This window comes from Falco biarmicus, chromosome 2 (genome assembly GCF_023638135.1).
Source record: "Falco biarmicus isolate bFalBia1 chromosome 2, bFalBia1.pri, whole genome shotgun sequence".
Classification (NCBI taxonomy): domain Eukaryota; kingdom Metazoa; phylum Chordata; class Aves; order Falconiformes; family Falconidae; genus Falco; species Falco biarmicus.
In genome coordinates this window covers 113,193,307-113,210,492 of record NC_079289.1, presented here as the reverse complement: position 1 = coordinate 113,210,492, position 17,186 = coordinate 113,193,307, and the positions used below count along the sequence as shown (strand labels likewise).

General features: G+C 42.0%; 1 long non-coding RNA gene across 1 annotated transcript; it reads right to left on the bottom strand.

Annotated features, from left to right (window-relative positions):
* Positions 1-10,279: 10,279 nt before the first annotated feature.
* Positions 10,280-13,292, bottom strand: LOC130144802 (uncharacterized). Its single transcript, XR_008820246.1, has 2 exons — positions 13,102-13,292; positions 10,280-10,653 (listed from the first exon to the last, which is right to left on the bottom strand). It is a non-coding gene; the product is annotated as an uncharacterized LOC130144802 (long non-coding RNA).
* Between the last annotated feature and the right edge of the window lie 3,894 nt (positions 13,293-17,186).

The window sequence follows — 17,186 nt, the reverse complement described above, 5'->3', positions numbered from 1 at the left end:
TTAGTTAATGAGATGATTATATGTTGGCAGCTGTTTACAGGTATTAATTTTTTAGAAATATAAAAGTTTGCTTCCCTAAACAAAGAAAGTTTTTTATTGTGTAAAGTTCAGTTAGCTCCGATATAATAAGTTTTTAGATACTGTTTCTTCTTTGTGGTGGCTATGTGTTTGTATTATCTGATATGGGTGCCTATTTTACACCTTGTGGAGTCTTACAGCTGATCAAAATTACAGTATACAGATCATTCTCAGAAAGCTAGAGTCAAAAAGATGCATCTGTAACTATTTCCCCTGGAAGTGTTTTGCACACCCATCTTTAGATCTTTTTTTCCTCTTTTTCTACAGTCGCAAATCTTTGCTGGCCCATATCAGGGAACTGTTGTACTGTATTTGTGCTGTGCTGTACTTCAGCTGCTGTTTCTGCGCTGGATGTCCTGATGATGACTTCCATCATTATCCTTAATTGGAAGCGCTGCCAGTTTAATCAGTTTCCTGCTGGCTTGTGTTGGCCTACCAATCTACCCTCCTCCTTGTAGCTCCAGTGCTCATGACTCTGTCCTCAACAGAACAAACAAATGCTGCACCCGTAAGGGTTTTGAACTGTTGGAGAAACTCTCCCCTCTCTGCTGTTACGACCAGTAACAGATCCTTGACCGAACCAGCACAGCGGTACCCACAGCGTGACATCTGCGGCTGAGATTGCTGGCTCGCTTCCATGTTAATTTCTTTGATCACGTTCACTTTACTCAGCATTTGAGGCATATTACAGAAAGTAGCAATAGCTTATGTAGCCAAGTCCCCTTCTTGTAATTGTGATAAGAATTTAAGAAATTGCCTGCTGGCTTGGACTAGCTGTGTGTTGTTATGGTGGGCTGACCGTGGCTGGACAGCAGGCGCCCACCAAAGCGGCTCTGTCACTGCCCTCCTCAGCTGGGCAGGGGACGGAGTATGTGAAAGGCTCGTGGGCTGAGAAAAGGCAGAGAGAGCACCCACCAAATACCCTCATGGGCAGCAGAGACTTGACTTGGGGAAATTAATTTATTACCATTCAGATCAGAGTATGATAATGAGAAATAACACCAAAACTTAAACCCCCTCCCCCCGCCCGTCCCTTCTCCCCGGCTCAGCTCCACTCCCGGTGTCTCTACCTCCTGCCCCCCCAGCAGCGCCGGGCCGGGCCGGGGCCGGGGTCAGTCCCTCACAGCTGTCCCTGCCGCCCCTGCCCCCCATGGGGAGGCTCCTCGCCCCCTGCCCCTGCCCCAGCCCGGGGCCCTGCCAGGGCGCAGCCCCCCAGGCCCAGCCGGCCCCAGGGGGGTCCCCGCGGGGTCCCCAGCCCGGGCTCCTCTCCCCGCGGGGCCACGGGCCCTGCCAGGAGCTGCCCCAGCGCCGCTGCCCGCGGGTCACAGCCCCCTGCGGGCACCCCCTGCCCCGGGGGGGTCCTGCCCGGGCTGCGGGGGGAGCTGCTCCCCCGGGGGCTCCATGGGCTGGGGGCACGGCCCGCCTGGCCGGGGGCTTCTCCAGGGGCTGCCGGGGGGTCTCTGCTGCGGCGCCTGGAGCCCCCCGGCCTCCTCCTGCCCCGGCCTGGGGGGCTGCGGGGCTGGGGCGTTCATGTACTCCCACTCCTCTCTCTGGCTGCAGTTTTGTTGTGCAGGTGTTTCCCCCCTTCTTAAATACGCCGTCCCAGAGGCTCTGCTGCTGTTGCTGATGGGCTCAGCCTTGCCCAGCGGTGGGTCTGTCTTGGATCCAGCTGGCGTTGGCTCCATCAGACATGGGGGCAGCTTCTGGCATCTTCTCACAGAAGCCGCCCCTGTAGCCCCCCACTACCAAAACCTTGCTACGCAAGCCCAACACCGTTATGGCTGGGGCTGGGGCAATCACAGCAGCTTTTGGGGAAGAACATATGAGCCTGTCCACATCCTGCAGTTCATTCCCTTCCTGCTGTCTCAGAGTCAAAATTTTTGGATTGGAGATATCAAGGGAACATTACTGTTTGTTCCTCTTAGCATCCACTTACAGACCTGTTGTCCACAAATGTGTGCGGCTGCTTCTTGAATCTGTTGATACTCTGCTTCCACAAACTCCCATGTTTGGGAGTCTGGAAGGGAAAAATTCAGCTTAAAATACTGTGGTTACACAAAGATAAGGAAGATTTTTGAGTGTTTTATGAAAGGTAATTTCTACCATAAATATAATCTGTCAAGACTTTGACTTTTTACTGCAGCAGATAGCTGCATAAACTATGAAATCAGCAAAGCAGAGCGATACTTTTATCTATGTCAGAAGACACTGAAACACAAGAAAGGCAGTGGTGGGTGAGATAAAGGTATGGCCAGTTGTGGGTTTCATCCAGTCTCTTCTTTCCCACACTGGCCTTGATGCTTAAGGTAGATCAAAAGCAGAGGGAATACCTATAATACTACTTTCCCAGCACTTTTCCCAAGCTTCCAGGGATTTGCAGCTCAAAGACATCCTGATCCAAAAGTGGTTTTAGGTTTAATAGCAGCTTGCTGGATGTTTCTTTCATGAAATTTCCTAGTTGCTTTTTAAAACCCTACAGCCTGGGCATCCAAAAAACTTTGTGAGAGTCTGTTCCCTGCATAGGAATTCTGGGGCTCTAGTATCTGCCTTGAGTTTTTCTGAGCACTCTGTGTGTGTGTGTGTGTGTGTGTAATTGTATAGATAAACTCCTGATTATTTTGAATAGCAAATTCAAAGTGTGTTTACAAGCTGTGAACAGAAAGAGGGAATGATTTGATTTATTAATTTGAACTTTTTCATAATGCTATTTACATGACATGCATGGACCTACTGCCTGATTCCTGACTATAATAATAATGAAAGAGAAACAGATGAAAGTATGGTGTATGGTTGCAAGTATGTATGCAAGTTATATCAATTATACAGCTACAAGCATACATAGTTTTACATATATGTAGCATGGAATCAACAGTCCTTTTTACAGATACAGCAGCCTGTTTGTGTGGATCCAAAGGTGGAGTAGCAGATTCAGCTTCTGAAAACAACAGTCTTAATTCTGCTAGACCCTTGAGAATACACTGTTGGAAATGAGGGTTTCTACCTGCTGCAGCCCATGGTGGTGCTTATGCAAGAAAGCCAGGCTTGAGCCTTCAGCCCCAGTGCTGAACTGGAGCCTGTCAACAAAGCTGGGATGATGGAGGCATGTGGGGAAGGTTTGTAAACAGCTGAAGTGGAGCCTTCTGGGTTTAATGTGTTCCATAACCAGTTCAAACAGGGCAGCGACTGAAAACCCCAGATGTCAGTTACACAACAGCTCCTTTAGAAAAGCAGCTTTAAGTTTTCAGTGGGCTTTGTAACAAAGAGCATGCACGAAATGTTCACCCACAGATAGTGAAGTGTTTGCTTCGCTAGCAGTACTCACCCACCATCAGCTCTCAGCTCATCTTTTCATAGGGGGAGAGATTCTTCCTCATCCCTAATGCATGTTTTAACATTACCCTTATGTTATTGTGCGTGGGTTGTGTATAGCAGACTTAATGCAGCAATTTGTAGACCTGCATCAATTTAGTGCCTTTTTTGTTTTTAAAGAAATGCTATATTGAGTGCAAAGTTTGAGGCTTTTTTTCCACCTGGGCTAAGGTTGAGGCCTTTGAATGAAAGGAATGCTTATTTTGAAACTAACAGAAGTTTGGTATTTTCTATTCATACCTGTAGCTTTGTATGCCAGCAGTGTTCAATTGGATCTGATCTATTTCAGCCACCAACCATGGGATGTGATAAACTCCATCCTATAAGCACCCATTTCTGCCCTTTTTTGAAGGGATTCAGGACTGTGAGCTCAAACATCAACTCTTGTACTGAAGCTGTTTAGAGAATCTCACACCAGCTAACCTGGTTTTAAATTTTCAGCATTTCTAAAATTTTCCTAGGAAGTTCTGCAAATTTAGTGTTTCTGGTGGACTGCGAGGTCAGGATAATTCAACACAGATCTGGTATTTTGCAGGGTGTTCTTTTCTACCATGTTATGGGGATAGAACAGCACTGCTACTTTTTTTACTGTCTTGCAATGACTGATTTTAAACCCCCCAGTCTTTTTAAGTAGAAGGTTGTTTTGATCCTGAGGAATGATTTAAAAGGACCAATATTGATCTGTATGTTCTTAGTTTAGTTAAGACTAGTCCTTTGGCTTTGTTAAGAATTTAAAAAACAATGAACTCTCATTAACATGGACTCACATAGTCTCTGTCATCCATGTTGTTAACTAGCTGTACTGTAATGCACCCTGCTCAAACAAGATAAAAAGGCGGCTGTAGCTCTGCCATCCTTTGAAATCCAAGCTGCCACCTCCTCAAATCTCACAGTGCTGGGCCTGCTTAAAAGTGGAGTACTCCTGGTTCTGGATGCTGTAGGGCAAAGATCTTCACCCAGTAGTGATTGGAAGGCTCCATGTGCCTTTGCTGCATCATACATCATCTCATTACCATGCACAAGACCTTTCAGATTTGACGCTTCCCATCTGCTTAGACCACTTTCAGACTGCCTGGAAGATTTTGGCACAGTCAGGACTCAGCTGAGCACTGCCTGACCTCTTTCGCTTTGTATTCCTCATTGTTTTTTCCCTCTCCCTCTTTGATTCTTTATGTCATTTATCATCACTACACTGATCTATACCTATGTGTGCTAATGACTTTACCTCAGTGTTTTTATGTGACTTTTAGTAAAAAGACTAAAAAAGTAGTAAAAAGTAAAAAAATTAGCCAGTGTGTTATATCTCTCCTTGTCACAGCTCAGTATTTCCCTTACCTTACCTCTGCCTCACTAAAATAAATACTAATTCTACCCTCTAAAAACCTATCCAGCAGTAAAAACCTTCTGCTGAGATCTGTCTGTAATTGCTGACTGTTCTCCACTGGAGCACTATAAGAGGATTTTAATAAGTTTTTTTTCCTATCAAGTCCTATCAGTAAGGCTTGACGCAATATTTTTATTAATGAAGTGTCTGACTGTTTCATGGACTGTTTGTTTTTCATATTGTACTCATTGAGCAGTGGAATATTTTAAAAAATGAGGGGACACATCAGATGCTGATTTGAATTTATTGTAAATCAGCAATTGGTAGTCATATCATCTTACCTTATTCTGGCAGAGAACATGAAAAATGTAATAGGAATACAAATTCTGTTTCCATAAGTGTGATGAAACACTTAAATACATGACAATTTCCTAGGTGACTTTTTCACCTTGTGTATTTGATCAGTTGTACCACGCATTGCTTTCTCTTAAACGCCCCAGATCCATGGAAGTAAGAACAGAAGAATCAAACAGCTGTCCGTAGCTGGCCGTAAACCTGGATGTGACCGAACATAGGAAAAATAATTGGCTGGGTACTTTTTCTGCAGTGTTCAAGCAAGTAAGGTGCCCACAGTAATTCCTTCAGAGGCTTTCTGCATGCAGGGTCTTGAACCGCTTTGTTGATGTGTGTTGGTGTGAGGCTACTGTGTCTGGCTCTTCTCACAGATTACTGGGTCCTACTCCATGCCCATACATCAGAAGAAGACATATACTGGAGTGAAACCTACCCTGCAGACTTCATGGCACAAAGTCAGAACGAGCCTCTGTAGCCCATTTAAGCTTCACATTTTTAATATATGGAAGGGCTTCCATGTATTACAGGGTCAAAATCTTCTTCTACTGCATTATCAACACAGTCCTACCCATTGAACTGCATATGTCACTCATCTGGGGACTGAATTTGGGCTTGAATTGAATTTGTCAGTCATCTGGGGGTGATGCAGAGGTTGGGAACAATTAGTTGCAGGGCATGTGATGCTCTTCCACATGTAAATTGTCTCAATATGTTGTGTACTTAGAACAAAATCGACATTTCGTACTAGCAGAGATGAAAAGGCATTTATCAGTATTTAGCACAGCTCAAAATTTGAGCCTGGGTGAGGGGTATGTAAGCTATCCTGGCTACTACCAGGCAAACCACAAACCCTTTATCTATTTTCAACAAACCTTCAGTTATTCCATCATCTCTGTTTCCTACTTCAAATTGGAGCTAATATACCGTAGGTGCTAATTTAAAAGCAAGCTCATTTTTCTTCATAATAAGACCAGCCTTGTTTCGGTATACAGTTCTCTTCAGTGCCCTTGGTGCAGGAGTGTGAAATGTTTTTTTAAACAGATAGATTTAGCTCAGCACTGTAGTATACTGAGGGCTGCTGCTTTAGCCAGGTGGCCAGGACCCTCTTCTCTGGAGAGTTATGACAGCAGATGATGCTGGTAAAAGCCCAGAAGGATCAAGAAACACAAAGGATTGCTCATTCTGCTCCCTCCCATATTATGCCTTTTTCCTTGGACTCTTTTGATGGGGGAAAGGCTGTAGTTAGGAAGGAATAGGCTAATTTATCACTTTTTTTTTCAACATATTCTGTTGGCAAGGTTCAAAAGGTCACTGCTTGAAAACCAACAAGATATTCTTGCTCTAACTGAGCGGGCAGAAGTCCTTTGCTGAAGTGAAGATGCTTGTAGGGTCTAATTCACTTTCATTCTTAGACAGTGAGTGCTTCTTCATGCTGGGGCAATGCAAATGTTGCTGCCTGTTTTGAGCACACAGTCGTTCTACTGAGTGTATCCCCTTCCATTTCCCTTTCAAATGGAAGGGCCTTACACCAGGGCAGGTGAACTGAGTTTGTTACTATTACTTAGCTTTCTGTTGACTACATGATTTATCATGACCTTTCCTTCGTAGTATTTCTCTTCTGAGAGAGCAGTTCAGTATAATTCCAGGAGTGAAAGGATTGCAGTAAGGAGCATGTAGAGCTGAAGGATATTTTGAAGGTGCTATCTTTTCCAAGAGCTCCTAAAGGTAGTGAAAAATTACTTGACTTTGACTCCAAATAATGTAATTCTTTTCCTTTTAAATAATTTTCTAATAAGCTACAGTATCTTTCCATTAGAATGAAGCAGTCCTATTTTGTGACCTGTGTTTTATTTTGAAGGTTCAGCTCTCATCTGTATTATGAGAAATACATGAACATAACATCATCTACCTATCAGCATGTAGATTTTTTTTCCATAATTCCCGTAAAATAAAAATAGAAGTAAGGTACAAGATATGACAGAATTAACGTAGTACATAACTCTGGAGGCATCGTTATCTGACAGAACAAGTCCTAATGAAATCATCATTCAAAGGAAACCTTGCTTCAAGTTGCAGAATGAATGTGAAAATGACAGATTAAAACACTTAAAAGAAAAGTAGATAAATAGACAGAAGGCATGAATGAATAAAATTCAGCTAACCTGGGTAGTTTGCATTTCATTTTGTGTCTGTAAATCCATGTTATAGATGCCTAGCAAAGAACTGGTGTTTTCCTATGGCTTTCCATCAGTAAGTCATCATTGTGGATTTCTCTGCTGATTGATATCATATCACTGACTATCTTGTGGCAACTACTCCCCAGCAATTTAGCACATCCATATTACTCACTTTTAATCAGATAAGATATTTTCTTCAGCACCTGCTGTCATCCTCAGTAGGCTTTCTTTAAACTTACATGAATTTTACTAAGAACTGATTTAAGCCCAGTGTGGTAATAAATGTACCCCCATTAAAAAAAAACAAGCAAACCAACAACAAAGTAATTTTATTGGAATGTAGAATAAAACTTAGAGTTTTGATACTTTGAGGGACTGTTTTATGATCACATTTGATGGGTTTTATCAGGAAGTTAAACCTACTTCACTTGAAGTGGCTTTATCTACCCATGGGCATGAAGGCAAAGCCTCATTCTTGTATTCTGGCTGCTCCTGCAATTCAGGCCATCCCATCGAGACTGAAATCAGACAGTGTTCCATAGTTGTTCAGAGAGGACTACTTTACGAGCTTCCTTTTCTGTGATGCTTGTGGTTCCTGTGCTCCCAGAAAAGTGCAGGTTTCACTTAGGAGACTGCTGGTGTGGTGCCTGAGGAGTCAGCGTCAATTGCTCCACAGCTCTACTGAACTCCATGGGTTAGGGTCACCATCTGAATTTCTTCTCCCATGATGAGGAACTTCCTCTCACCAAGCACAGGAAGGCATCATTCGGTATGACTCTGGACTACAGTCAGGAGCAGAATTTTTATTTCCCTTGAGGAACAATGGTCGTATAACCCAGTTAAAATAGTCCAGGTTTATTCATGGCTAGCCTGAGTTATGACAGATTTTCTTTGAAGAACAATACAAAACTGCTGATGCAATTAAAATTAAAATATTATTCAGTGGTAAGGCTATAGGAAGAACAAGGATATATAAAAGCAATTTAATTTCATGGGTTTTGGAAGCATTGCCCTTCATCTATTTAAGATCTATTTTTATTAAAATTTTGCAGCCTGGAGGTTAATTCATTTTTTAATGTATGTTTGTCTTTCAGAAGCTTATTGATTTAAGCAGTGGTTTGTATGGCAGTTGTCTAGAAATACTAATCTACATGCACCATATCTGTATTTCCTCTGCAAGCAACACAAACGGCTTTTTATCAAAGCTTCTTTCACTTGGTCGCTTTTTTTGAAAACTATGCTAAATGCAGATGGGTCCACTAATGAGTTATTCCCTGATCCTTAGGATAATGAAGTTTGTCTGTATAGGTCTGTGCCCTGTCTCCTTTACCCTTCCCACTAGGATCTTTCCTGTTGCCTCCCAGGTCATCCCTGAGATTGCTGGCTCCTCCGCTGTGCTCTCACTTCCCTCTCGTCCCCCAAACCCAACAGGTCTCCCTACCGGCCTTACCTTCCTTCTCTGGCTTGCTGGCTGAACCAGAGGCAGAAATACCCACAGGCTGGCCGGCTGGCTAGCACCAGACTGCCTTCCTAGAAACAATAACTTCTGGAGTAAGTAGTGCTCTGTAGTGTTAATTAACAGGGTATTAATGTAATTCATACACAGTGGCGGCTCATACTGCAAGGCAGATCTTTGATTGACAAAATCTTGTGTGCTCTGGCTAAACCAAGCACTTTGCCAATTTAAACCAGAACCTAATCCTGAAAGTGGAAGTGGTAGTCATGTAAGAAACTGGGTGATCTCATAAACTGAATTTATCCCCTGTTTGATCCTGCAGTTTTCTACAGGTTATGATACTAATTCATTCTTACTTCAAGCCCGCTCTGCATTTCCATGCAGCTGTTGCAAAATGCCTCTTTCAGAGGTTCAGTGTGTTCCAGAACTTCTTGGAGAAATCCATTGATGAGTTTAGTTCTGTTTTTGAAGCCAGGTGGCATTCAGATCAAGAAGAAGCTAGGTTTATTTTGCAGGGTATTCAAAATGGGCTTTTATAACTCAAGTCTCAGTTTAAAAACATGTATGGTGTCAAGCAAAGCCATGTGTTTACATGTGTTTACCAAAATGCCTGAATGTATAATGCAAAATATGAGCCTAAAACAGTAAGAAAGGAAATTTGTTTCTGTTTTGCCAAAACTTGTTATTCCTGTCGCAAACTACACAATAGTTGCTGGGTTTGCGTATCTATTCTTTGAGTCACGTGATTACTGTTTTTTACATTCCTTACCTTTCATCTAAAATGCAAACCAAATTTTGTTCTTAGAATTGCTGAGAAAACACAAGAGTGTTTTCCAAACAATCCAAACCAACTAAAACCCAAGGCATGGTAAAACCAGAACAAACCCAAAAGCTCACAAGCTCAAAGTCTTAACAAGAAATCCAGATGGGCTCATTCTTACAGTAATTTCTTTTTTGTTTTGATTGTAAGTTATGACTTTAGGGGTACACTGATTTGTGAGTTTTGATTGCAATAGTCCAAAAATAGCACCTTATTGTAATTGGGCTATTAAAACAGGGAAAAAAATCAACAGTTTTTACCTCTGACCTTCCGGAAACAGTCACAGTCGATACTTGTGTTTGCTAAGACAACGGCAGTGTGGGCATGGACGTATGAGATCATCAGTGGAGATGATTCTATTCAGCTATCGCTACTCAAGTCCCTGTTAAGTGTTAACCAGAAAAGAGAGCGCATAATAAAAAATAGCGGCTGGGGCTATGAGAGTGAGCCCCGGAGCCCGGAGCAGACCCAAACCTTTCAACTTCTGGAAAATGACATCCATCTAGTGGGCACAGGGCGATATTGCAGCAGCAAACCCCAACGCCTTCATAAAAGGGATGTTAGCATTGTCCACATGTGTAAAAGCGGTTTATTTTATTTTTTTTTTTTTAAGGAAATAGGTTTATTTGCAAATTCTTGGAGCCTGCGAGAGAGTTTCTCTGATGGGCTGCTTTCCTCAATAAGCCTATCGTTCTTGACAGAGATATAGGCTCCCTTTTTTTTTTTTTTTTCAGATTCTTGCCTACATCCTGATTAAGTTGCTGGTGTTTTCTTCAAGTTCAAAATCTGGACTTTGTCTCGTTCCCTGCTGATCAATTTATCACCAGAGAGCAAGTGGAAATTTTGGAGAAGAATGATGGATCACTGTCTGAGAGATCTAAACGGCATGAATGAATTAAAGGTGCTGTTCTGCAATCCCTCTCCATTTGCTTCAGCAGACATGATGCCAGGAAGACTCCTGAAAGACTTAAATGAATCCTCCTACTGGTGTGCACTAGATCTTGCTGCCTAGGAGATGTACAGCTGGCATATGTAACAGCACAGTGTACCCGAACTGTGTTCAAAACCAGGAACCCTGTGAAACGGAAAGGTAAAATCTTGAATTAGCATGATTAACAAACAGGTTTTCCTATCAATTACATTTATATGAATATTTGGGAGTATCCCAAGTCCCTCATCATTTTGACTGCCATAATCCATGAAAATAATCAAGGAAGAAATCACAGAACCCTTTTAAAAATGTCATGTGATTTTGAGACCATCTAATCAAAATTGTCCAAAAGTAAAGTGTTTTGCAGCGCTAGACCAAAGTGCTGGCCTGCCAGAAATGGGAATCCTGCTGCTCTCCACACCTTCCCCTCATGTCAACATGGAAGGGTAGCACTCTTGCTGCCTATATGCTGCAGTCACCTACTCCCCCGGAGCCTCTTTTTACCCGTGCTGCCTGAGTGAAGTGAGCAACTGAGAGATGCGTGGTGGCTCTGAATCCCAGCCAACACAGTGATCATTTACTTCAGTTGTTTAACAGAAGGGCCGTAACCGCAGTGTAACTGGAAAGTGGTTGCAAGTCTTGCTTTGATGGGCTCTGAGCTCCCGGTGTCCTGCTGTGTGCTTTTTTTCCCCCCTTCAAATATCCCTATCAGGCTAATTAATTACCCAGTGAGCTGTGCTGTCCCTAATGCTTTGCAGAATGAGTAGGGCAGCATTCCTGACCATTAACTTCTCTTAAAAATTGATGTTTGCAATTTGACAAGACATTTGCTTCTTGTGATGTGTTTTGCACGCTTGTTACAGCAAAGAAGCTCGGCTGAAATGGAATACCTCTGGTGGGAAGCTCCAGGGTTACAACTCAGCAATTCTGTATGAAACACACTTAAGAATTCTCAACAAATTTTAATTCTAACAGCCTTTTAAGACTGCTCTAAACAGAGAAGGTCAATAAAACCCTACTCAAGTTGTCATTTGGGCAATTCAAAACCATAATAAATGGTTTGACAATTGGGAAGTGATGGTTTGATGTGTGTTGGTACTTAACTATGGCTAACAATGGTTCACTTTCTGATTTAACTCACTTAAAATTCGCTGTATGCACTCACCTTTCTTTTTGAGAGGGAAAATCGTGAATGAATATAACAATTTCATTCCCTTGCACATCAAAAATGTTAGTTATGCTGTCAATACTAGTATTTGTAGCACCCAATTCTATTCCTTGCATATAGCAATACAAAACACTATTATACTATCTAAGGACCTTCCAGCTGTGCACGGTAATGTTTACATCCTCTTCAGAGAGGTACTGGTGTGAAGGGAAAGAGTCGGTTCCGTTACTAAAATGGCTATAGTTGCTGCTGTGTATGTTTTGCAGAAAGCAATCCCTTATATCTGATGGAAACAGTGCTGAGGTTTGCAAGGACTCTGGGGGAGGCTGTCCCCTTTTTGTCTGCAGAAAGGTCTGTCATCTGTAGACATTTTTGTCGCCTTCACTCTAGAAGCTCTGCCCTCACCCTGGAGAGGCAGAAACCTCATGCCAAACAGGCTTTGTTTCCAACTAGTTCCCAGTATGGAGCATCAGGCAGCCTTTCAGTATGGAGCCATCTCCAGGCACTGACCATGACAACAAGTGGGACATAGATCAAAACTACTCCCGCACCTTAAGACCTATTTTGATACTGGTTTGCTACATAGATGCTATTCAGAATAAGGTGAATATTTCTGCCAAGGTTAAATATTCTGAGGAAAGAGCAATTACCTTTATAAATATTGCAATATGCCTAAGGGACATTTTTTTCTTACACAGCATTAATTTTAAAAGTAATCAAATCTCCTAGGAGTCCCATGTCACATGAAGTCATTTAAAGTGTCAGAAGGTGAACAGAAAAGTTAACACTACCTTTTCATCTTTGCCATTTTCTCCATTATGCCCAAACTTCAGAAAACACAATAATGCAGGTAAGAGATCTGGCAGTCTGATGTCTGTCCATCCTGAGGCACAATGGAGGGAATTAAGAATAGAGCAGCTGTCTGATTTCTGAACCATCTTGTTTTTACAGGCTCTTACATAAGCCTTTTTTCTTCTGACTTTCTGTTTACCAAGTCAAGGGTCTATCTCATTGTTCCATTAGTGGAACTTGAATTCACAGCAAACTAATGAAATATGGCAATAAGTCTTATTAGATGTTGTATGTGGAACATAGCTCAGTCCCAAATGCTCTCCTGAGAGTGCCCCATCCCTCTCAAGCAGATATCAATGAGAGCAAGACTATATGCGGAAAAAGAGAACAAACAAACTTTCTCAAAATGGTGATATCTAAATTGCATGGCACAAATGCCATTCTTTGGGAAAGCGAGGTTTTTCAAATGGTCTATATATAAAACCACTGATGGGATGTGTGAGTAGAGGGGACAAAGTGCTCCCACTCTCATTCCTGTCTCCCCCTCCATGTTCCTGACAGGACTCTAAGTGGGGAAAGGCTACAGAGGCTTTCAGATGCTACAGCAGATGAGCTTCAAATGTTAGTCTGACCTGGGTCCCACAGAACTTAAAGGACCAATCTTCACACTTTGGCCTGAAGGGAGACAGTGCAGGGCTCTAAAAAGCATGTTTCTTGCCTTGCTATGGGCGAGGTACCCAGCTCATTCATCCTTCATAATTTGCAGATCTGAATGTTTTGGAGAGCATTGGGACTGACTCTCTGCTGTATTGCTTCCTGTCATGTAACTGCTGGATGCCTAACATGCCCTTAAGCAGTCCTTAAGTTTGCTCACCAGATTATCATTTATAATTAGGATGACCTTATTTAGAACCCCGTTCAAGAGATATAGGCAGGCTTTCAGATGCTTCTGTCCACCAGACATTTATCGTTCATCGTGGCTGAAACCTCTCAGGTTTCCCCCAGCTCTCGAGAGGCTCAGCACTGGGCCGGCACGAGCTTCCTCGGCACTGTCAGGAATGAAGTGTTTCTTGGCACGTGCAGAAGCTGAATGCTAGGCACCTGGAGAACTTTAAAACTGAAATAGGTACCTACTTAGGTTTAAGAGCCTTCAGAGCTGGGCAACAGCTGAGCAGAGGTTTTTAGTGTCACTGTTTGTAATTGCAGCTAAATTCTGCCTAGCTGCCTGCTTAGATACCTAAATACCTTTTTGGGATCTGGCCCTAAGGATATTTTTTTTTTTAGCCTTCTTATACATTAAATAATAAAGAGCAGGCAATTAAGAAGCCTTGCTTAACTGGGTTAGCCTATTGAAGGGAGCTACAAATCAGCCTCATTTCCTCCTCCTGAGAATCGTTAGATCATTTGTTACAAGGGCGAAGGGAGCCTCTGCAGCATTTTGTGGTAGGAGTGTGTAGGGCTGCTCTATGGAGTGCTCTGTTCGGTTGTTTACAAACCATGTGTGCTAGATTGAGCATCCCAGTTGGATGTTTAGTTTGAAAAGCGATATGTCAGTTGCTGTTTAATTAGGACTCTACAGCCCACCTTTCTCAGATGCTGCTGCTTATTACAAGTGTTCCCTGATTGGGAATATGCAGATGCTGTTAGTGGAAGAAATAGTCGCCTTTAGACGAAGTGAAAGGGCTTTGCCACCTCTGACTTGGAGTTATGGCAGCAGACCTGGACCCCAGGGCTTAGGTGTGGAAGGACAGAGGAGACAAACGTGCTTCTATTCTCCTTTCAAGGAAAACGCTGTCAGCGAGGGGTGTTGCTGTGCTCTCTGGCCCCAGAGAGGAAATGTTTCTCCATCGCTGCCTGTGTATCCTGCTCATGTTGTTTCTTGGGGTTTCTCTGCAAGAGTTTCAAGAACAGGTGAGCAACTTCTCTTTGCTGCTCGCTTGCTTGTTGGGATTGGGATGCGAGTGCAATAGCAATCAAAAATGTAGCTGTTTAATACTTCAGAGAGAGGCCTGCAAAGAAGAAGCTGCTTGCAGTGAAAGGGCATGGCTTCTTCTCCAGTGGTGCAGCCTTCTCTTATTTGGAAGGCAATTAGTACTTCACAAAATTAAAGGCTTTGAGACTACGTTTCTGCAAAGAGACCCCCCAGTATGCTTAACTGAAATTATAGATGCCTCTGAAATAAACTCTAGTGTACCATTCAAACGCTCTGGTTTAGTCTTAATGTTGTTAACTCCTTTCTATCTTTCTAATTTATTGCTGCAAGCTTAAAAAAAAAAACCAAACAAACAAGAAAATCTCAACCCCTCATCAAAACTAATGGTTTTCATGGGAACTATGGTGCTGATACACTTCGAAAAGTAATTTTTTTTTTATTCATAGCAAGCTATAGTAGCTATGCTGCTGTTGTTAGCCTGTGGGGCTTGTTTGACAGAAATGTACCTAGCCAGAGGTGACAATTTTCTGTCTCACTTTGAAATATGAAAGATGAGTTTAGAAGAAAGCATTTATTTTTTTTTTTTCAGAAAAGCTAACATGAATGAAATACAACACTGAGCACTGTTGTGTTGGACCCACCTCCTCCAAAAAACTGAAATGCATTATACATTGTATGTACTTTTAAAGCAGAAGCACAGTATTTCTTTTAGATACTAAGGATAATGCACGGGTGTGTATATGGGTAACAACTGTTTACTGGGTGAGAAAATTCTGTTATGGGAGAAAAAGATGGAGCTTAATCTTCAGCTCTCTTATCCCTGACTTTGGGAATATTACCTCTGTTCAGTAGTTTGCTTTAGTTTTGGTGCAAGCAAAAGCTATTCTACTGAATTTCTGCCATCCTCTGGCTTTCTGGGAAGTGAAGAATCATCACTGTGAGCAGTATACTTTAAGTTGCTTTTTCCAGACTTTCCAGGATGCTTGTTCTGCTCATTTAAAGACCTCCTTTTTCATTAAGGCAATCGCATCCAATAGCACAGAGATGCCCATGGAGAGCGGAATAACCATGTCAATGAATTTTGCTCCCTGGAGAAGACTAAACAAGCTGCATGACTTAAGTCCATGTCTGAATGGCAAAATTTCTGGCCATCATCTTGAGCTGATTAAGCCCACAACCTCTGTATCTCCAGCTCTAAAAGAAATAGCAGTGATTGCTCACACTGTCATTGTGGAAATTAGTACATGTATATATAAATATTTTATGCATTTTACTATACAAATATTAATCCACTAAGAACTAACGACTTGCTTTCCCACTCATACAGAGTATTCTGCTTTTGTGTTGGGGAAGGAATGATGCCATAGACAACTGGGAAGAGCTGGCTAAGTGTTATTGATAGCTGCATTTTTATTTTATTTTATTTTTTTTACCAAGAGACTGATGATAATCTGGAAATTTTTTTTCTAGCCATTTCCTTTACCACAGGTTCTTTTGATAAGCGAATAACAGCTAATGAAAAGCCTATGATAATGATATCACAAGAGCAATAGGAAAAGAAACTTGGAAATGCTGACAGACTTTACTGTTGTGATAATCTAGTATAGGAGAAAGTTACATTGTTACTCTAATATACATTCTTGGCAAAAGGAGTAAAAAAAACCCCAAGCAATTGTTAGATTAATAACTTTTCACTGCCATTTAACATATATATTTAGAGTTGGGAAATGGTGTATAGTGTTAAAAATATGGCAGTTTTTCTCGTAGTTAATGCTTTCTGTCATTTAAGTCAAAGAAAGGACTTGCATTGCCCCGTTTCTGCAAGCAAGAGTCTTCATCAAACGCTCCTATAGTCACTAATCACACCTAATAAAACATAAGGAGTGTTAATTAGCTAAATTAATAGAGAAATCACTTCTGACAAGCAGAGTGAAAGGAGGAATTAAAGTGAGTGCAGTTCAACTGCATGCAGTACTGCAATTCCTTTGTTTCACAAGAAGATAGCTGACATTCCCTTCCTGGGAAACATGGATTTGCCATGTTTGGTGACAAAACTGTATGACTGTGATAGAAGTCTGAGGGTGAAGCAGGAGAGTAAAATTATTCCTGTTTTTCTGCAGATTGCAACATCTAAATTGCAAGACTCGGGGCAGGGGGAGGCAAACATTAGCTATGCCGGCAGGGATGGCTGTAGAAAATCTAGACATCGTTTGGCTGTGGAGAAGTCAGATTGCAAGATTGCGGTGGTGTTTTTTTTTTTAAACTAAGAATTAATCCAAGATAAAACTGATCATTATTTTACTGAGTTAGACCTAGCTCACACTGGTGCCTCTGTCCTATTAACCTTACAGATGTACATGTCTGCACTGACACAAGGGAAAGCGAAGGTAAGCAAAGAGATTATTTTGTCTTTAATAGCAGTTATGGCTTAAGTGTCATCAGAAGTCTGAGCCCTACCTTAGGATTTGTTACACTGGATCAAACCCTTGGCAGTTAGCTGATGCAAACATAGTCTGCTACAAACTCACTTTGCTGGTTCAGATTTGATCTAAATGAACTGCTGGGGTAATGTTTTGCTACGGGCTTCATGCCAGACCAGGCATTGTCAGCTTTGCCCCCAGCTGCATAAAACTGGCAGATGCTGTATATCATGTTCTGGCTAATTCATCAAAAAAGGTGTTCGTATGCGTGCCGTCCAGCAGTTACAGGTGGCATATCAGACTGGAAGACCACTGTCATGTTCTGTGAGCAGCTATGCTGATGACAACAAGACTGATTTCAGAG